Source organism: Phyllostomus hastatus, unplaced genomic scaffold (assembly GCF_019186645.2).
Source record: "Phyllostomus hastatus isolate PE091 unplaced genomic scaffold, TTU_PhHast_1.1 phas_contig_62, whole genome shotgun sequence".
NCBI classification, from domain to species: Eukaryota; Metazoa; Chordata; class Mammalia; order Chiroptera; family Phyllostomidae; genus Phyllostomus; species Phyllostomus hastatus.
In genome coordinates, this window is record NW_025333921.1 from 19,296,065 (window position 1) to 19,317,473 (window position 21,409).

The window sequence follows — 21,409 nt, forward strand, 5'->3', positions numbered from 1 at the left end:
AATGCGCTGGGGTGAATTAGAATTTCATCATTGAACTTGTGACTTGTAAGTGAAGTCCAGTGGGCTTGGAGCCCCCTTCTCCCAGTGTGGTCTTGGTCTTACCTCTCTGCTTCCTTGGTACAAGTTCTTGGCTGCCAGCTTGCTCATCTTGTTACATCAGATTCACCTGGCCTCCTCCTCCCCACCCTGTAGACTGTTAGGTTGAATAGATAACAAGCCAAGGCAGGGAGGAGGAAGGAGACATTCTTACCCGGTAACTCAGTGGTCCTGAGCCTGGTCTGATAAGATTGCCAGGTGTTCCAACTTCACAAGAAACACCATGTTAGCCCTGGAGGAGGGGAACCCTTGAAGTTCTATGTATCTTTTCCACTATCTGGGAAAGAAAGCCCTTGAAACTGTGTATTCATCCCAAGGTTTAGAAGGGGAAGAGGAGGGGGTCCACAGCTCCCAAAGAAGAAGGTGCTGTGATTAAAACAGCTTTGGTTAATTGTCTGTTTCTGGTCATTATCTGTTTTACTAGTGCTTACAGAAAGAGCTCATTAATAACTTTGGGTAACTGCCTCAACTTTAATTAACTGCCTCCTGTCACATATCTGTTTTACAACAAGATGGGCAAGTGTGGTCTGGAGCAAGATAAGAATTCTGGGCTAACAGACCCCCACACATACCTACGTTTGGGTAGTCACGCCCACCCTGGGGGAAGCTGGCACCACCTTCACCCACCAATCAATATGCAACGCCCTCATCCCCATCCTACCAATCGTACAAGTCTTCAAGACATAGGACCTAATGCTCTTGCCGCCCCTGCTTTTGCAGCTCTTGCTTTTTGCCACCCAAGCCTATGCCTTTCACCCCCACCTTGGCAAGACCTGGTCTGTTCCATGAGACCCTGCTTGCATGCTAATAGACTTGCTGATCTGTAATTCTTTACTGCATTGGCAAGAAGAACAGAGTTTCTCCCTTAACACAACCACTGGCCACCTTTCCCTTGACTGGCAGCAAATGTGGCATGTTCAGTGGGGCAACTTCGACAGAGCAAGCCCCTCTCCCACTCCAATCTGGATGCTGGCATATCCTGGCTTGGAGGTTGGGACTGCAGGCCCGTGGGAATAGAGTGAGCCCCATATGTGCACGCCAAGTCTCGGGGCTTGTGCACCCCTACCCCACCCCTACATGCCAGGTTCTGCACTTGCCCTGAGTGTATTTGGGATCACTTTGCAGGAAGGAGTATGACATGAAATAAATAAAGAGGCACTTTCCCTTTCCACCAAAGACTGAACACTGCATTTCCCAGGTTGGAGCTGAAACACCAAAGTGAAACACCAACGATGTCTCACTGGAGCAGAGTGGAGCTGCTCAAGGCAGAGCAGACCTGTCTGGCTGGCCAGCCTGAGGGGAACATGCCCTGGGGCTCCTCACCCCAGAGCCTCTTCACTCAGTGCTGTTTTCATGGCTGTGTTGTATCTAATTGAGCTGTTCCACAGCCACGCTGTATCACCAGTGAGCTGTTCTGCACTTAAAGTTTCCTTCTTCATCACACCCCCTCTAAACAAACAAACAAACAAAAAAACAAACAAACAAATCATCACAGATTAAGAGAATAATCCAGAATAAAGGAAACGGCTGTCCCCTGCTCTTTGAACAAGGGACCCTGTGATTTTATTTTGCACTGGGCCTGGCCAATTCTGTAGCCAGTCCTATGTGCAGTGTCCTGCTGCAACCAGCTCACTGGCTCTTGACTCCGAACTCAGTTACATCGTGGCAAAAGCTTGAAAGGGCCACGTGGTAATCTTAACAACACAGAAATCATGCAAATGCTGCAAAATAAGACTTTCTTTTAGGGCTAATTGTTAAACATTTGCCAGCATGTTATTGTGCAGAGTACTCAATAATACCAGCAACTTCTTACTCTTGTTATTTTTATTGGCTAAACTGGGCAGGCCCAAACTTCTGGGGGTATAGTACAGAGCCATGTTAGTAAGCCTAGGGAAGAACAGTTACAAAGTCCCAGGCACTGAACCAAACCACTTCACCATCATTTCAGGGATGAGGAAACTAGTTTAGAGAGGTAATGGGACTCACCCAAGACCACACAGCAGGACATCTGCTGAGCTCACATGTGGACCCACAGTCTTGGCTCTTAGAAGAGGCTCTTTTTTTTTTTTTTTTTAATTAGATTTATTGATTTTAGAGAGAGGAGAGGGGGACAGAGAGAAACATTGATTTATTTTTCCACTTACTTATGCATTCACTGGTTCCTTCTTCTCTGTGCCCTAACCTGATCAAACCCACAACCCTGGCCTATTGGGACGATCCTCTAACCAACTGAGCCACCCAGCCAGGGCAGAAGAGGCTCTTTAGAGCCACATGTCTCTTGTCGCTGCACAGTGCCTAGCACAGGGCTCTGAACTTCAGGAACAAATTGGGGCAATGGGGCGCAGGAGGAGTAGGCAGAGGGTGGGGGTAGGGGGGACTGGAGGAAAGAACCCAGAAGCCCCAACCCTGTACTTTTGTCTCCTTCCTGGATCTTCACAGCCTGAGGTAGAAGGTGGGAAAATGGGCAGCAGAACAGCACATTCCAGCAGCTACTGACTAAAGCAGAAGCACCAATATTTGCTAAGCCCAGGGGTATCCCAGACATGCCTGCAGGGTTGGCAGGGGAGCAGTGCCTAGGGTCTCTTCCTCTGGAGCCAGGGAATCAGGGGAGGGAGAAGCCCCTCCAAGAGGTTTCCCCTGACACCAGTCCCTTTGTCACATTTATATATGAGCCTCTCACACACTCAAGATGTAAAGCCAGTCACAAAGCACCTTCTCAGTTATAAACAGAACAGGGAGCTGACCCCATTTTACACGTGAGGAAACTGAGCCCCACAGGGAAAAAGAACAGGCCCAAGGGCTGGCAAGTGGGAGCCTGAAGTGGAGGCAGGACCAAAAAGCTTAGTCTCAACAACAACAGTACTTGATCCTGCATCTGGTCTGCTTTTTTTTTTTTTAGAAAGGGGAAGGGAGGGAAAAAGAGAGGGAGAGAAACATCACTAGCCCCCAACCAGGGATCTGGCCATCAAGCCAGCTTTCAGTTCACAGGCCAGCACTCAATCCATGGAGCCACACCAGCCAGGGTCATCTATTGGCCAGACCTGCCGTACCCTCACCTCTTACAGCTTCCCCAGGCTGTTATCTCCCCAAGGCACCCTCCCATCTTTTTACCCCCAGCTCAGGTAGCCCTCTCCACCCCACACCCTCTCCAAATCTAGACCCTCTGGCCTTGCCTAGCTCAGACCTGACCTTCTCTTGCTCACAGGGCTCTTACCCTCTCAGGAGCGAAAGTATGAGGGACTGGGAAGCAGGGGTTTGGGTCCTAATTCTGTCACCCAGGGTGACCTGGGGCTACCCTGATCTCTGTTGGTCTCAGATCCCTTATCTGGACTCAGCTCAACTGCCTCACCAGGGTACTGAGAGTCTAGAAAAAAAACCTCTGACAGTGGGCACGGGGCACAGCATTGTCCCAACCCTGTGCTCCACTCAGACCAGTTGTCATCTGCCCACACTCTGTCTTGACTTCTGCCTCTCCCCTGGGGTTGGGAGGCCTGTGTCTGGCCTGAGGGCTCAGCTAGGGTGAACACAGGCCTCCAGCTCTCCTCCACCGGCTCCCTTGGGAGGCCTGGATGGGCTGACTGGATGCAGAGTTTGGAGGTCACCTTGAGGCCTGGCCCCCAGGCAGTTCTGCTCTTCAACCCTCTAGAACACAGGTGGCAAACACCAGGCCCTCCGGCGGAATCTGGCCCCCTACCTTGTTTTATCTGCCTGGCACTGTGTTTCTGCCTCACCGCAGCACCCAGCTCCTTGCCCCTAGTTAAGGAGTAGTTACATTTATACAGTCCTCAAATTACATTTGGCCCTTTGAAGGCAACCATGGAGGCTGATGTGGCCCCCAGGGGAAAATGAGTTTGACACCTCTGGTCTAAATGGTATTTTGAGTTGTTTTGGGGGCTCAAGTCCTTTTGGACTCACCCCTTGGCACTGTCACTGCTTCAGGTCATAAAACGTCTATGGTTGAAAAAGGACCAGTACCAGCCATGTCTAGGGACCCCCGGAGGACTCCTGACCTTCGGATCCTGAGAACCCTGTCAGCAGGCCCACAGCAAGAGGTGGGAGGCTCCGCAGGCGCGGCAGGAAGAAGGCGGCTGGGGCTCCACTTCTATCACCTTCCCCCTACGGTAAACAGGCGGGGGCTCTGGGGGCTTCTCCTGCAAGCCTGGCGCCGAGTTACATCAGGGTTCCCGGGAGCTTCCCGCCCTTGCCACCAAGTCCCCGCGGTCTTCACCTGATGTTATGGCCAAGGAGCAGAGGCTGGCCAGGCACCACCCTCCCCAGGTGGCTTGGACAGGAAGGTCTCCAAGATTTCTCCAGACGCCCCTGGGACTTGGTTGGAACCGGTTCGATCGAGAGTGGGAGCTGTGCCACCGCCACACAGGAAAGGCCTCTCCCAACTGGGGGAGGAGAGATCCCCAGAGCCCAGGCCGGTGGCGGAGGTGGGCTGGAAGTCGGACCAGGCTTTCTGCTCTGGAGGGGTGGTGAGTGTTCGCAAAGGTTGTCCCCAAAACGCTGGCTCTTCCTCCCAAGGCCTCGGAGAAGACACCGCCTTGCAGAGCAAGCAGGACTTTGTAGTGCGTGAGCAGCCCCTCCCCCCGCGTGCTGCAGGACACTGACCCTCTGGGTGAAATGAAACACAGTTCCTGCCTGCCCCCGCCCTGCCCCAGCGGATTGGAAAAGATACTGAGATGCACAGCCAGGAGGGCGATTTCAGCTCAAGATGACAGCTTCCACCTCACAGCTTGCTTCAAGGAGGCTGGGCACTCTGCGCTTGGGAGACCCTCAGAGTGCAGGCCAACGCTGGTCAGAGAGGCAGCAGAGGGGTGCTTGCTGGGACCTCCAGGGCTGTGCAGCCCTGCGACTCCGCGATCTGGTGATTCTGCACCTGCGCAATCCAATACGGTAGCCACTGTTGGGCACTAGAAATGTGGTGTCAGGACGTCCTCCGAATTCCGGAGTTGGCATAAAGATTACTTTAAGCTGGAGACATTTGAAATTTAACAAATGCAGAGAAAAGACTCCTGGGAGCTTCTTTTATCTGACAAAAGGCAGCAACTCCTAGGAAATGAGGCTGCCATGAATGCCCTCTCCAGGGGAGTTTTAATGCTTGAAGAAGATGAAAGACCATTCCTCCTTTATAGACAAACATTATCACAAGCCTTATCTTAAGTCTGTGCGCCCAACAGGCCATTTGTCTTCCTAAAGAAATCTATTTGTTTTCCTCATAGAAGCCATTTCTTTCCCCTCCCTTTTCCTAATTTAGGAATGTAAGTCTTTAACTTTAATCATTAAATGAGGCAGCTACTTCCTTTGTTGGTTCTTGTATACATATGAAACACACTTTTTTTCTCCTCTTAATCAGTCTTTTGTCAGTTTAATTCAGAGGCCCCAGTAACTGAATCTAAAAGGAAAAGTTTTTTTCCCTCCCCTAGAGAGGCTAGTCTTAGTTGACATGTGCAAGAAGCATACAATACACACAGGATTTCAGAGACTTAAAATGAAATGAAAGATAATAACTTCATATTTGATTACATGTGAAATAATACTTTAAATAAACTGGGTTAAATGAACTATTACTACAATTAATTTCACTTGTTTTGTGTCTATTAAAATTTTTATATATATATTTTATTGATTATGCTATTACAGTTGTCCCATTCTTTTCTCCCCTTTATTCCCTTCCACCCTGTATCCCCCTCTAACCAACATCCCCCCCCCTTAGTTCATGTCCATGGGTCATACATATGAATTCTTTGGCTCCATCTCCCATACTATTTTTAACCTCTCCAGTGTATTTTGTGCCTACTATTTATGCTTCTTATTCCCTGTACCTTTTCTCCCATTCTCTCCCTTACTCATTCCCACTGATAACCCTCCATGTGATCTCAATTTCTGTGATTCTGTTCCTGTTCTAGTTGTTTGCTTAGTTGGTTAGTTTGTCTTTTAGGTTTGGTTGTTGATAGTTGTGAGACTGTTGTCATTTTAGTGTTCATATTTTTTATCTTCTTTTGTTTAGATAAGTCTCTTTAACATTTCATATAATAAGGACTTGATGATGATGAACTCCTTTAACTTGACCTTCTCTGGGTAGTACTTTATCTACCCTACTCAAAATGATAGCTTTGCTGGATACAGCAATCTTGGATGTAGGTCCTTCCCTTTCATGACTTGGCATACTTCTTTTAGCCCTGGCCGTAGAATATCATCCTGATATGCTTAGGTTGCAGGTTTGATCTCTGGTAAGGGCACATACAAGAAGTATCCAATGAATGCATCAATAAGTAGAACAACAAATCAATGTTTTTCTCTCTTTCTCTGTCTAAAAACCAATAAATTAAAAAAGTTTAAAGCAGCAAAGGATTTAGCAATTTTGTCTGTGGGAATTATTTTTCTTTTCTAATAAGTTAATGAAAAATAAAAAATAAAAATAAAAATAAATAAAATAAAATGTGCCTGGTATTATATTTCTATTGGCTAGAACTACTAAATGTCAGGTGACCTTGTGTCTTTGGCTTTGTTTCTACCAGGCAACATCAACACAGCTTTATTAACTGAATGCTCTGTGTCAGGTCCTGAGCAGCTTGGCCACTTGGGGGTGGAGAAGGAGGAGGCACTGTGCCAGCCCTTGGGAAGCTGCCCAGCCCCTCTTGACTTCCAGCTCAGCCTGGCTGAGTTCTCCTGCAGTCCTGCTTCCCCTCCTCCACAGGACAGTCAGGCCAGCAGAGGGTTGGGCAGGGGGTTCTGGAGCTTCCTATGGCTCTGCGCACTCAACTCACTCATCCCATGCCACCTCCCACTCCCTAGGATGTTTAATTAAAAGATGCTCCTTAAAATCATTCGGGATACAGGCTGGAGTCTGGGAAAGAAAGCTATCCCAGGCTCAGAATTAAACCAAGCAAAACAACAAAAATCTTCTGCAACTGGTGTTTCTGATTAACTGAGCCCATACCTGGCAATTTGGAAGGACGGTCCTGGTTGGTATGATGCAGGTTTAACTCACACAGATGATACAAAAGTGACATTCTTTTTCCTTCTCTTATATAAACTTGCTAATAATAATATCTAACACTCTTACTATGCTTACTGTATGCCAGACACTATACTAGCAGCTTACATTAATTCATTCATTTCACATGAATTCAATTGGATTTCAGGCACAACAATAACAACCCTATGAGGTAAGTACTACTACTATCCATTGTCCATGGGTGAGAAAACAGAGGCACAGAGAGGTTAAGTAAACTTGCTCAAGGTCACACAGCTAGAAAGGAGCAAAACTGGGAATGAAACCAGATAGCCTGGCTTTAGTGTTTATGCTCCAAATCACTTCATTACATTACACAGCTTCATCCAAGATTCTGAAGGAAGCTATTGTGTTGTTTTCCTTGACGAGTTCCTTTGCTAACCAGCTTATGATAAAACTGTGACCTATGCTCACAACTAAAATATGTCTGAGATTAGCTTTAACAGATTAAAAATGGTGAGGTGAGGATATGACCAAATGCTTGGGGAGAAGAAAAATAATCCCAGAAGAATACATTTTCCTGTCATTCTTTGTCCATTTCTCTATGTGGGTGGGCAAGGGGGCACATCTATGAGTAGGTACAGCTTGTTAAAAAATAAACTGCTGCTGAAGGTTGTTGTGGTCTGGGTTGATAGGTGCCTGGGAGGGCTTAAAAATGTGGACACACATTTGGCCTGCAGGAGTGGGGTGGAGGGCAAAATTCCTACAAATGTGAATGGGAAACAAGCATTTCAGATGGGGGTGGGGGCTGGAATCCACGAAGAAGAGTGAGGTATGGCAGGACAGGAAACAGCTGATGGCCAGCATTTAATTTTGTGCATTGTTTGTGCTGAGCTGGAATGATGTTCTTTTTCATCCTGACCTTAGGCCACAACCTAACACCAACATTGCTTTGTGCCAGTCAGCTGAGGGGCTAAAGGGCTGGGGATTAAGGAGGTGAGGAGTGGGTTTCTAGTTTGGGAAGGAGTGGGCCTGTAGGCCATGAGCACAGGTCAAACTACTGGGTGGGAAGTCTGCCTGGAGAAACGTAAGTCACCCAGCCATCCTCAGAGTTACTGGTGGAACGTGTGGTCAGTGGGCTCCTGCCAGTTGCAGGTTAGGCAATGCACAAGGTATCTAGCCAAAATGGCATCTAGTTCCTGAAATCCAGCACATGCTCTGCTCATAAGTCAGGCTCCCTGTGGTGCCTCTTCCCAGTCCATATGGGCTGGCAGCCTCTGCTGCCATGCATGGAACCTCTGCTGAAAGCTGAAGACTTGAGGCCCTTTTGAAGCTGGAGCAATTGGCATTCATGCTGCCTATCCCTACCAGCACCAATACGTAGAGGCAAGGATTGAATGTTTATGGGCACTTCCTTCAGATGCCAGTGATCTGAGAAGACAGATGGTGGGTTATGTGCTCTAAAAACCGTCTTAATGTCTCATCCCAAGCCGGTCTTTTTATAAGGAGAAGAAAAGGGTAAGGGGTTTGGAAAAAGGTTAATCAGATAAGAGTCACTGTCCAGCTGTGATTTCCTGGTATTTCTTTATCTACTGATCAACAACTCCTTATCTGCATCATAGATGTCCCCTCCCTGGAACACAGTGGCTCAAATACCCTCTCCATCCCTTGCAGACCCCCTGGGGCACAAAGGTTGAATTGCTTATTGACCTCCAGGAGTCCTATAGGTCACTATTCCAGTTCCTGGAACAACAGACTTCCACAGCATTAATCACTTAAGCTTATCAACTGTAACTGAAGCTAAAATCTTTCACTTTGGAGTTCCCCTATCCCCTTGGGCATCAGCTACTTGGGTCCCACCCATAGCGTAGGCCTGGGTGGCTGCTCTAGATCTTCCTGAGTCGGAGAAAGCCCCACTGGGCCTCTGCAGGGCTCATCGTGAGTCCGATGCAGCCTCTGCAAATGTGTCCAATAGATGGGACCTCAAAGACAAGGAGCTGGGGCCCATAATTGGGGTCCCAAGTGACACGATATGAGCAACAGAGCATCTGAGTTTGCTAATTAGGGTTTATTTTAAAAGAAGTTAGAGCAGCCCTAGCTGCTGTGGCTCAGTGGATTGAGTGCTGGCCTGTGAACCAAAAGGTTGTCAGTTTGATTCCTAGTCAGGGCACATGCCTGGGTTGTGGGCCAGGTCCCCAATTAGGGGCATGAGAGAGGCAACCAATCAATGTATCTCTTGCATGTGGGATGTTTCTCCCTCCCTTCCTCTCTAAAGATAAATAAATAAAATCTTAAAAAAAAAGAAGTTAGAGCAGACTGAAGGGTTTGTGCATTTGTTTACCTATTCATTTCTATTGTTTACACTGATATGGACACCCAATATATTGGTTTTCTAATTTAGTCTCATGACATACTATTGACTTAAAAATGTCTAAACCTATAGAGAATTTTTATAAGAGTTTATGTGAGCCAAGCTGGTGACATGCTGGGAAGCAAGATCTCAAATACTCAGGTGAATGACAGTTTTGCGGTTCTTTTTATACATTTGGAATTAAGGAGGGAATGTAAGGAATATTACATGAAGGGGAGAGAAAGCAAGGTGGGGGGAAATCTCTGTGATCCGGGTTACAAGACAGTTAACAAGATCATGTGCTTTCCGGAGAGTGGTTACACCACTGAGGGGTTTGAAAAAGAGGATTACTCCTGGCATTTCAGAGGCATTTTAACCTAGAGGCACAGGAACAATGGACAGGGCTTCGCCTTAAGGCAAAGATAAACCTTCTTATAGGCCTGGAGTGTGAGTATTCACCATGACCTGCCCTGTTAGGAATTTACAGCTGGATCACCCTGTGAGGTTACTTTCCCTGGAACCTTTTTACATCCACACTGGAAAATGCAAATAGGCCATACTTCTCTGAGAAATAAAGAGGTCTGTTCATGAACAGAAGACACCGACTATGGTCAAGTGGGCCCTAGGGAGCAGGGCAGGCCTCTCATGTCCAAGCCCTGGTCCACTTCTTGGGTTCGCCAGCATTGCCTACCACCTCCCATGACCCCACAGATGGCTGAGCAGTGGGCACAGTTTCCCCAGTTTGTAAAATGCTTTTACAGGCCCTTTGCCCTCAAGGGCTTCATGCTGCTCCTTCTGGAAACAAACAGGGACCATGGCCACAGGCAAGGCTCAGGCTGTGGTCAGCAAAAAGCACCCTCTGTGTGGGTCACAGGAAGCCCCCCCGTGGACTTCTGGAGGGTGCCACTCAGAAGATTATCATGGACAAGGAAGATCATGCCAGAGTAGTGGGGGCCACTCTGATTGCCTACTAGAAAGAAGGGTCAATGGAGTTTCAGCGTCCCTTTCCCTTAATTGCACAAACACATCTCAAAGCCTTTGTCTCTAATATCAGGATTATCCTGGTGCATATCCTGGTTGTTATCTCAGAATCAGGATAGGAATGGGGCAAGAACAGGGACTGGGAGGTGGGCTGGGCCAGGGGGGCTATGTGAGGGCTGGGAGCCAGAGGCTTGAAAACAGGAGATGTTATTGGAAGTGAAACCGGAAAAGATACCGGAGTTCAGGCTGCCTGTCACTACGAAGCCACAGGCAAGGCTCAGGCTGTGGTCAGCACTCAGCACCCTCTGTGTGGGTCACAGGAAGCCCCTGTAGACTTCTGGAGGGTGCCACTCAGAGACAGGGATTGAATCTTTATGGACGCTTTATTCAGATGGCCGGTGATCTGAGAAGATGGCGTGTTCATATCAAGATGGTCTGTTAAGACCATCTTGTCTTTTCTTTCCAGGCCAAGGTTTTTATAGCAGGGAATAAACAAGGTGTGGTGAAGGGTTTTGGATTCAGGGAAAGTTAATTGGATTAAAAAAAAACCTTCAGCATTCTCCCCCTGGGCAGTGGTAAGCTGTGTCCTGGGCCATCCCACCCTGGAGCACAATGGCTCAGATATATCATCTTGAGTTGCTTGCAGTCCTCCTGAGGAACAAAGGTGGAACTGCCTATGGTCTCCTGGAGTTAGGGTGGGTCATACCTTTAGTTCCTGGAACAAAAGCTTTTACTTGCATTGATTACTAAGCTTACTAGCTATTACTTAAACTAAAATTTTCCATCTCTAAGTCCCCTATCAGCAGGACTTGCTTGACCCCCAGCATTGAGCCTTTGGAGGGAGGAATGACTGGGGAGGTGGTTTTGGCTTTCTGGCATTCCCAGAATTCCAACTGACTCACAGAATTTCTCTTCCAGAGTAGGGAAAACAGACTTCAATCCTACACTTTCTCAGGGTTTCAAGAGCTTCTGAGGAAGGAGGAGGAGGAACACAGACTCCCTGGATGCATACTGCCTGTCAGGGCCCTTCAAGTGCGTTGGAACACTGGGCACTTAACGCTTACCATGAACTTGGGCCAGGATCACCATCCCTCAGTCAAGGACTCTAGAGCTCACAGAAGTAAAGGGCCTTGCCCTGAGTGGCAAGTTGGGATTTGGGCCTGGACTAAGTATCTGATGCTGTTTTTTTTCACCAGAGCATCCTAAGAAGCCAGTGCTTATCTCAAGGAAGGAGGCATTAAGGGGATTTGTTGCCCAACAGTGAGGCAGCAGTGGGACTATTCTGGACTGAGCTGTAGACTCACCAGGGAAGCAGACCCTGCCCCCACCAAGCCTTTCCCCAGCTGCAGGCTATTTGCTTCTCCTGCAGCTGGAGTTTCAGTCCCGTGACTGACCACATTCCCAGGTTGCCCCAGTGTGTGGGCCTTGGCTGGGGGGCAGGCTGACTTCTTGTCCATCTGGGTCCCCTGCGCCTTCATGCTACTGGTTGTCCAGGCCTGACATGCTCTTTTTCTCCCCAAGTCTGAGCAGGCCTTGGTGGGGCCCACACTCCCATTATGACCTCTGCCTGGGCCAGTGCAGCTCTGAGTTGTGGGAGAGGGGGTTTGGCAAGAGGTGGCTTCCCTTGATGCTCACTTCCTGCCCCATGGCCTGGGTGCCACTGCCTCCTGTTTCCCCCTCTAGCACTATTGCTCACCCCACACCCAGCCTCCTGTAACCCCCTCTGGAACCTGGGCTGTTATAATTATTGTCCTGTTGTTAAAGGTGGGAAAAGTAAGCCTAGTCAGGGAATGTGTTGGCCTTCCCCTCACCCCAGAGCCACTCCACTTGCTGTGGTTCCACACACTCTTTGACAGTGTCTCATGTCTTTTGTAAGAGGTCTTCTCTGTCCCCACTTGGCATAGGCTGCCCCCATCCCCTCTCCCCACTCAGATCCCTAATCTGACCCCAAATTTTCTGCTTCTTTACCTAGGGGACCTTGGGGACTTGGCGGTCCTCCTCCCCTTCCCCTGCCCATATCCCTGATGTCCCAGCCAGCTAGGAGTCCCCAGATAAGCAGAGCTGCTGAGGAGGTGTGTGTGGGTGCTCATACGCGGTCCTGGTGACTGCTAGGAGAAGCCCTGTCCTGAGTGGGGCTCCTCTGCTTCCCACTCCCTGAGTGATTTGTCAGTTGGCACTACTGCCCTATGCTGGAAAACCCATATCAGTGAATGCTGGGGGGCACCTGTGGGTACAGGGGCCTTGCAGCCTGGCCCCTTGGCCTGCCTGGACTTGCCCAGCCCTAGGCCATGAAGTCATGGAGACCACCTGAAACCCCTTCCCAGGGGAGCTGTGCAAAGGCAGGCAGGCCTTACGAGGTGCTAATTACCCAGCTAATTGGAGCCAAGTGAGTTACAGATGGTCTAGTTGACAGGAGGTAGGGACTGCATGAAGGGAGGGGGCGGCTGGCAGAGGGTCCAGAGCAGGCAGTGGTTGTTCATAAACGGTTGATTTACTAGGGCTGACCAGCTGCCTTCACAAGCATCCTGAGTGGCAGCATGTGACATGCACAGTCCTGTTTGGGCCCAGAGGCGTGCCCGCCCCCTGGTAAGCCTGTGCCCTGTGTCATCTCCTCACCCATTGGCTCAGTGCTGCTGCTGCAGGAAGCTCAGCAGACTCAGTGCCCAGACTCCATGCCCTGTGCCCCTTTAACCCCCACAGCGGCAAAGATGGCCTAAGGAGTGCACGTTGCTGATGAAGTATGTCACATTTTTTATATCATTAAAGTTAGGAAGTGTTCCACACCACAAGAAACCAAGAACAGAAAGAAGGCTGTCGTTTTTTGTTTCAGTGTGGACAAAACGTGCCTCATAGTAGAAGGCAAAGAGATCTTGGTTGGAAATGTAGGTGTAACTGTAACCAATTCCTTCAGGCATTTTGGGAGTGCTTCCTGAGAAAAATTGTTGCTATGCTTTATACAATGCAAGCTTTGAACCCAAGAAATTCAGAAAAATGAAATGATCTATGTGAGCTCCCAGGATGCAACAAAAAATCAATTTCAAGGCATAAAACATGAACGTCAAGCAAATGGGCCAGAAGACCTCAATTGGGCTTACGTTAGTGAAAAGCTAGGTAGGGTCTTAATTGCAGCTTTTGAAGGATGCCCTGCATAGGTTATCATTCAGTGCCACAAATCAAAACCTTCTGTGTTTAATGTTACCCTTTAGCTATATAAGTAAAGCAAATCTGTTTAGGCCGGGGTCTCACTGAGGTGGAGCTATCTTGTCATCTATTAGAGCAAATTAAACATTCTATAAAAATGTGCAAACAGCCCTAAATAAATATAAAGTCTAAAGTTTTTTTTTAATTTAAAAATATGTTTATTGATTTTAGAAGAGAGGAAGGAAGAAAGAGAGAGAGAAACATCAACTGGTTCACTCCCATATGCTCCAACTGGGGATGGAACCCATAACCTAGGTATATGCCCTGACTAGGAATTGAACCCTCAGCCTTCGTGTGTGTGTGTGTGTGTGTGTATGGGACTACACTCCAACCAACTGAGCCACACCAGCCGGGGCTGTCTAAAATCTAAAGTTGTGTTGATATAAAATTAAATTCTTATTGCCCAAATGTCTGTTTTGATGAGTTGGCTTGTAAAGATTTTGCTAAGCTCATGATTTTTATTTATTTTTTAGAGAGGGGGAAGGGAGAGAGAAAGAGAGAGAGAGAAACATTCATGTGAGAGAAAATCATCGACTGGTTGCCTCTCCTATGTGCCCAGGCAGAGGACCGAACCTGCAAACCAAGCATGTGCCCTGACCGGGAATCAAACCTTCGACCTTTCGCTTTGCAGTAGGACTCCCAACCAACTGAGTTCATGATTTTTAGTAATGCAGTTCATAAAACAGTACAAGGTCATATGAAGAGAATTACTGTGTTTTGTTAACCTCAGCAATTACTTTATTTCTTTAGCTTAGAAAACGTCATAATCTGGTAATAATTTTTGCCCAAATTCTTTATTCTCTCTCAAGCTAAACTGAACAATGGAAAATAATTCTCACAACATGCACTAGTACTAACATACTCACTACAGTAAGATTCAGCCTGGCAGTCTTTTCATCCCGCCACGTGTGTGATGGAGACTGTCCCAGAATGTTGGGCCCTCCCGTCAGCACTGACCTCACACGGCACTGCTCCCAGCACGCAGTTGCGGGACAGGAAACGGCTCCCGGAGCCTGTGGTGAGCTCTCCACTCCCTAGTTGGGAGGCTGTTCTGAGAGTGACCTTGCATTTGGGGAATCATGATGTGTCCTCAGGAGAATATGCAGTGTCTTGTAAGAACTAATTATAATGCAAATTAGGGCTTCATTATAATACGCTTTGTTAATGAAAATGATAAAACAGTATATTGATAAGCTGGGACACTTGTGATAGCTTTAACTGTGTCTTCTTCGGAAATTAGTTGCTTCTGGCATAACAGGGTGTGGAGGAACATGAGGTATATGTTTGCCCTGGGGCCCGGAAGAGCTTCTTAATTTCCTAGAGCAGTTTGTCAACTCTATGTGAAATGGGAAGCGGGTGTGACAAATGATGACACCCACGGAAAGCTGCTACCTGGTGACACTTGGAAGGGTCTGCCTCTAACATCATAGGCACACACACTTTCAACAATAAAGAGATGTACATACAGTTGAACTTAGAAGTAGTTGAATTGGCTTTGTGTAATATACAAAGAATTTTTAACTTAAAAAAAAAAGCATCCTGGTCTCCTCCACACCTTGGCCCTGGCCCTGGCCTGAAAGGACTTATGTTCTGAGACCACACTTGTTGGGAGGGCTCGCTGAGTGCTGGGCGGGCAGAGCGCTCTGCCCTGGGGGAGAACCAAGGAGAAGAAAGGCCTGCTGCTATGTCCTGGGGCCCCCGGGCCTGATGCAGGCCAGGTAAACATGAGCTGGGTGTCATTGGAGATAGCCTGTGAGGACAGGGGTGATGTCACTGAGCTGGGTCATGAGGGGGTGGTTGTCTGGGGCTCAACTCATTCCAGCCCCATTCAGTTCCTTGGCCTGGACCCTGTCCTTCTGAAAACAGACCTGTGTGACCTCCCAAAGGGGCTGCAGAGCCCAGGGAGATGGACCTGTGCTGCATGGTGATAGAAGCCTCACAGACAGGGGTGAGACTGACACCTAGACAGAGGGCAGCAGAGTTAGTGAGTTCCACTTTGCTGCAGCCAGAAAGGAAACAGGCAGCACCCTCTTCCCCCCTCCATACTCCCCTATTCACAGTCTACTCTGGAGCTAGGGGAGACTTTGGTCACCTATGGCCAGATCCCAGGCCTCAGCAAGGTAGAGTATGGCTGTCACTCATACTGGCCCACCCCAGCTCTAGCCATTTTGGCTGCCTGTGGCTTCTGGACACACTCTGTACTCTCTCTGGTCTCTAGGTTTTTATTTAGGCTGCCACCCCGCTAAGCATCTCTGCCCCTTTCTGACTAGTTAGGCCCTCTCCACTCTGCAGGCTTTGGTTCCATCTGCATCCCAGACTGCTCCGTGACCTTCTGCCTGACCTCCTATAGCTCCCACAGCCCCTGTTCCTGCTCCTGCATACTGCTCATGGGGCCCAGGCCCCAGACCCAGGTCTTTAGGAGAGAAAGCTGGGAGGCTAAACACCTCCCTTGATCGAATGCTTGTCCCCACTCTCCTCCTTCCCAGGACACTCTCAGAACTAGATGAGCTTATGGTATAAAAAGCCTTTGGTAGTAACTGTTGTTTAATAACATGATAATAATTGCTCCAATTTCATGAGTCCCTACTTCTGAGCCAGGCCGTGTGCTAGGTACTTTTCACAGCAACCCTCCAGGGCCAGAGTTTTTATTATCTCTACTTTTCAGTAGAGATGGAGGCTCAGAGAAGCCAAGCAACTAATCCAAAGTTACACAGCAATTAAGTGACAATCTGGGGACTCACAAGTCACGACTCTCACAATGGGAGGAGAGTTACCATTATTTTTTTGCCAACCTGTTTCCTCCCCCTGTTGTCCCTCCCCCCTTGCCTGTTATCCTCTGCCTGGTGAGCTTGCATCATTACTAGGGCCCAGGGGTCCAATTAGGCACTCTCCCCAAGGGAGCTGACTGAGGCAATCATGATCCCAAGAGGGCGTCACCGCACTGAAGTTTTAATTAGCTATCACTGCTCTTCCAGAAACTCTGGCCTGCCCATGGCTGCACCAGCCCCAGGACGGCTCTGTGGCAGGCGGCAGGACTGACACCCAACCCAGCGGCACAGCCCCAGAGGCCCCAGCCCGGGAGGGAGGTATGCCTGGGCCCCTGCCCACCACAGCTCCCTGGGTCCACCTCAGCGTTCTCTCATTTAATCCATGAAATGGATCGAATAAATTAAACACAGTAATATTTGTAAAGTATGAAAACAGTGCCTGGTAAGGGCTATATAATTGTTAAATTAAAAAACCATCAAGTCAGCAGAGATGAGGAACAAGGGGCAGGGCTGAGGCACAAGGCTATTCTTGAACATGAAGACAGCATGTTTCTGGGTCACCTGGCAGTGGGGTGGCCCACGTGGGGGCCGTGGGCACTGTGTAGTTTGCAGTTGCGCCCCCTGGCCACGCGGGGAGCTTGAGGCTGAGTGCACAGCAGGGCTCGAGGAAGTAATGATAGGCAGGGAGAGGAGGCTGTGCCGGGTGCTGCGCCGAGCACTTTTTCTCCCCTAAACTTTATTGATTGACTGAGAGAGAGAGAGATTTGTTTCCCACCAATTTATGCAGTCATTGGTTGATTCTTTTATGTGCCCTGACTGGATATCCAACTCGTAGCCTTAGCTTATTGGGAGGATGCTCTAACCAACTGAACTACCTGGCCAGAACTTTTAAAAAAAAATTTGTTTTTAATTTGTTTATTTTTCTTTCCTTTTTTAAATTCCTTTTTCTATTTACCAAGCACTTTCTATACTGTCACTGCCTTACAGGACAGGGGTCACCATCCCATTCTGTAGGTGAGGCAACCGAGGCTTAGACAGGTGACTAGCATGTCCAGAGTCACACAACCATCAAGAAGCAAAGCAGGATTAGACCCAAAGCCTAAGCCCCATGCACTGGAAACCTGACTTCTCCTGATCTGCACCTCAAGCCACAGGGTGGCGGTCAGTAAGGCATCAGAGCCACAGCCCAGCCCCTAATGAGGACAAAGTGTCCCTCTCTGCTACCACTCAGCCTCCTAGAAGCCTGAGGGTTCTGGGTGTGGGTGTTTGTGGGAGGGCCCTGGAGACCCCTTTCCTGGGCAGGGCTCTGAGTCTCAGCTGAGATAATGACAAGAAGGATCTGAGGCAGTGCCTCTCACCCCTCCTGGGAGCATGAGGCTTCTCTCTGCCCTGACCCTGGCCTCAGCTGGCCTGGCTGCACACCTCCCCCTCATCAGCAGCTGCTGTGCCAGCCCCACACCAGAGCTGAGCCCTCTGATTCTGTGCTCAGTAATCAGCTCTAAGTGTTGGAAACCTCAGTGGGCTGCTTCTGAGGGGACAGTAGCAACCCCCTAGCCCAGACCCCACTATCCAACTGGCCTTAGGAAGGCTTCCATGGACAGTCTACCCCATCTACCCACGGGAGGAGGACAGAGTGCTCCAGAATTGGTGGAAGAGGCCTGGACAGGGCCAGGAGGAGCTGGATTTGCAGCTCCCCAAAAACATTTGAAATGGGAAACTGGGGGAAGGTAATTGCTAATGGAGGCCAAAGGCCAACCGAAGCGAGACAGATACAAGGCAGGAGTCAGGATTGCGGGTACAGGCTGTTCAGGCCCAAACTCCCATCCTGGGAATAGCTGGGCTGCTGGCCCAGGGCACAGAGGCTGGGGGAGGAGGCCCCAGAGAGAGGCCCTGGATGGGGAAAGGAAAAGAGATGATGAGGGAGGCTGACCTAAGTCCAGGCTTGGGGTAGAGGGAGCAGCCTGAGGCAACACTGAGGGGAAAATGTATCAGCCTCTCCCCTTTCCATAGGGGCTTCTCCTCTTTTCCTCACAAGCCCAGCCCCAGACTGGGGACCCCCAAGAATGGGTTTGCAGGCAGCATGAGGCATGCAGGTGGAGCTTAGCCAGGTGTTTTTCTATCCTAGGCTGGCGGAAGGGAGGAGATGGGGAGGGAGAGGCAGTATCAGAACAAGAAGGAAACCTGTGTATAGGCTGGACAGGCCTTCAGGAGACCACGGCTGCCCCTGTCTAGGCCTCAGTTTTCCCATGTTGAAATGGGGGCTGGCAGCAGGCTGTTGCTGCTCTGAGTTTTGGTGCTGTGGGACCTGAGAGGCTGAAAGGGTGAGTGCAGGGGCTGTTGTGAGCTTTGGGAAGCAGAGGCTCCTTTCAGATACTCATCACTGGGTCTGGGGAGGGTTTCCCGCTTTTCTTTTCTTTCCGTTGTGCAGAGTCGTCCTTCGCCATGAACCCTGCACTCCATAACCACGGCCTGACTCAGCCTTGGGCTGGACACTGGGGTCTCAGCGCTCAGATAGACCCAGGTTCTGCCTTGGAGGAAGTCCCTCCACAGTCTAGTAGGGAGCCAGGCTTCTAGTCAGGTAATTTTAGTATGGAGATGAGTTCGCAATGCTATGAGGCCTCAGAAGAGATGACTAAATGCATTCTGGAGCTCTGGAAGACTTTCTGGAGGGAGGGGCCTAAGCTGAATCTTGAAGGTCAAAGGAAGTTAGCAAACGAAGAGCTGGACAAACATATTCCAAAGCATAGAGGTGCAACCCAGCTTTGGCTGGCTCTGGGGACGGCAGTGGCAATAGGGAGAGAAGCAGAAGCCACAGTGGGGCACTGAGAAGCCCTGGGAGGCTCCAAGCCGGGGGTGGGGTGACAGGTCACATACAGACATTGGAAAGACCTCCTGGAAATAGGGAGGGAATGTTTCCCACTGCTTCTAGTACCAACCAAGCCCTGCCTCTCAGTGGCTGGGCTCTTGGCACAGGCAGAATGGGGACCCTCTCTTGACTCAAGGCCCAGCCCCTATTCCTCAGACTTCTGTGGCAGCCCTGTTCCCACACAGGCACATATCACCCTAGAGTGCCCTGGGCTGTCCCATCTGCCTCTCTTACTGTGCTGGGAAACAGCAGCTGGGGACCACTCACTGTCAGCATAAAGCCTGGGGGTCCTCAATATTTGGTGGGAAAAAAGATGGGAAGGACAGGCAATCCATACTGGCTGTTAATTTATTAAAGAGTTCCCCCCTTCCTTGTAGTTAGGTCCCCAAATTATTGCATAGGGTTTTTTTGTTTTTGTTGTTGTTCTTTTTTTCTGTAGCCAGTAGGCTGGCAGGCACCATCCACCAGGGAGGCCCATCTCCCTCTCTCTGCCTTTGGGACCCCCCTCTGAGAGACTGATTTCCTCTGGAGGTAAGGTGGGGGTCTCTGCACTCTACTCTCTGCTCACTATAGCAAGGCAACAGGTTACTGTGTCCCAGCCTTCCCTCCAGAAGGAAGGTGTGATTTGCCAGCACACCTTTGGAAGTGGCTCACCTCACTCCGATCAGATCCCATGACCCTGACCCACCCCCGGTCTGATCCAACCCACATGCTCTGAGTCCACACTGCTGGCCTCTGGTACGGCTCAGCCCTCAGGCTCTGTGTGCTTCAATAGCAGAGGGTTCCGGACCGCCAGCTGTACCTGAGCCTTGTCTTGGCAGGGTTTGGGGGAAATCCAAGCCACTCCATTTCTTCGTTATGTGGGCCAGATGCTTCACCCCTCCTCCTTTAGAGCTACCACTGGTTGAGGGCTTACTATAAAGAAAGCAGTGAACTCACTGGATCCACACAAGCTCTGGGACATGTTCTAATCATGAGAAGTCTGAACTGAGAGGTCAAGGGGCTTGCCTAAGTTCACACAGCTCAGTAGGTCAAATCTCAATTTACGTGTTTCAAACACCTGCCACATATGGTTGTATGAATTAATCGACATAATGTTTATCAAGTGACTGGCACATGGCCATGCTCCAGGTAGGAGCTCCCTGCCTGGCCCACCCAACAACACTGAGCTGTTCCTCTGTTGGGAGGAAGTAGAGAGGGGAGAGAGGCTGTAAAAGCAGTCCAGGGGCCTTCCTGGGGGAGGCAATGTCTATTACTGGGCCTGAAAGGGTTGGGGAGAGCATTGCTGTGTGTCTTGGGGAAAGGAGCCACACCTCCCTGTTTCTCTGTCTGTGGGGTGCCTGCTGGAGCCACATTTCCCTGGTCTGAGGTGGGAAGGAGCTCTTCCAGGGAAGGAAAGTTTTGTAAATAGCAGGTGTGGCCACATTAAGAAGCTGAGGTTTGGGGAGCTGACCTTTCACCTTGCCTTCCCAGGAAGCCAGGAACAGTAATCTGTGTCTGGGGTGGGGTGGAAGAGGAATGTGTGCCCGTGGAGCCTGTGCGTACCTGGCGTGCTGTGTGTGCGAGTATGAAACATCTTTCCCGGGCTCCTCTAAGCTACTTTTCTTTGTTGACTCTGCCCAGGAAGCCCACATAAGGACAGACTGTTCCTTCCAACCTCAATACCATTTCTCCTCTCTTACACCACAGCCTAATAAACATGTGGGGGCTCCCAGGACAACCACATTGTACTGATTACTTCCTGTCATCAAACAAGGGCTTGCTAGCCACCTCTCTCCATAGGTTCTGCACACGACCCTTGGGGTGCAGAAGAAAAGGGCAAGGTCAGGATATTCAGAAAGTGACAGTCAGCTGACACTCTACAGGGCTTTTTACAGTTTATAAGCAATTTCCACGCTAATTTTGTTTGACACTCACCTTAGCCTATGAAGTAGATCTCACGGTTTTCATTTTGCAGATTAGGAAGCTGTGGCTCAGAGTTACAAAATGGCTGCCAAGTCCCCCAACCTGTGTCCTTTGTTTTATATTCCAAGGTGTTTAAGTGATGCTGAAAAGGGATGGACAAGACACTGATTAAGTGAGCTGCTGCCTTTGTGAGAGTCCTGAATTAAGACAGGACTCAGTGAGGTGAGTCTTACCAGATTCATCCTGGCCTAGGTGGGTCTCACTCAGGCTCAGAGAGATTG

At 49.4% G+C, this 21,409-nt stretch overlaps 1 long non-coding RNA gene and 1 pseudogene across 1 annotated transcript in view; one reads left to right on the forward strand and one right to left on the reverse strand.

Moving 5' to 3' along the window:
- Positions 1–5,253, reverse strand: part of LOC123825177 — a 74,865-nt gene extending 69,612 nt beyond the window's left edge. The window contains exon 1 of the long non-coding RNA XR_006786854.1: positions 4,325–5,253. This is a non-coding gene — a long non-coding RNA (uncharacterized LOC123825177). The remainder of the gene's footprint in view (positions 1–4,324) is intronic.
- Positions 5,254–13,096: 7,843 nt separating this feature from the next.
- LOC123825161 lies at positions 13,097–13,540 on the forward strand (annotated as a pseudogene).
- The last annotated feature ends 7,869 nt before the right edge of the window (positions 13,541–21,409 follow it).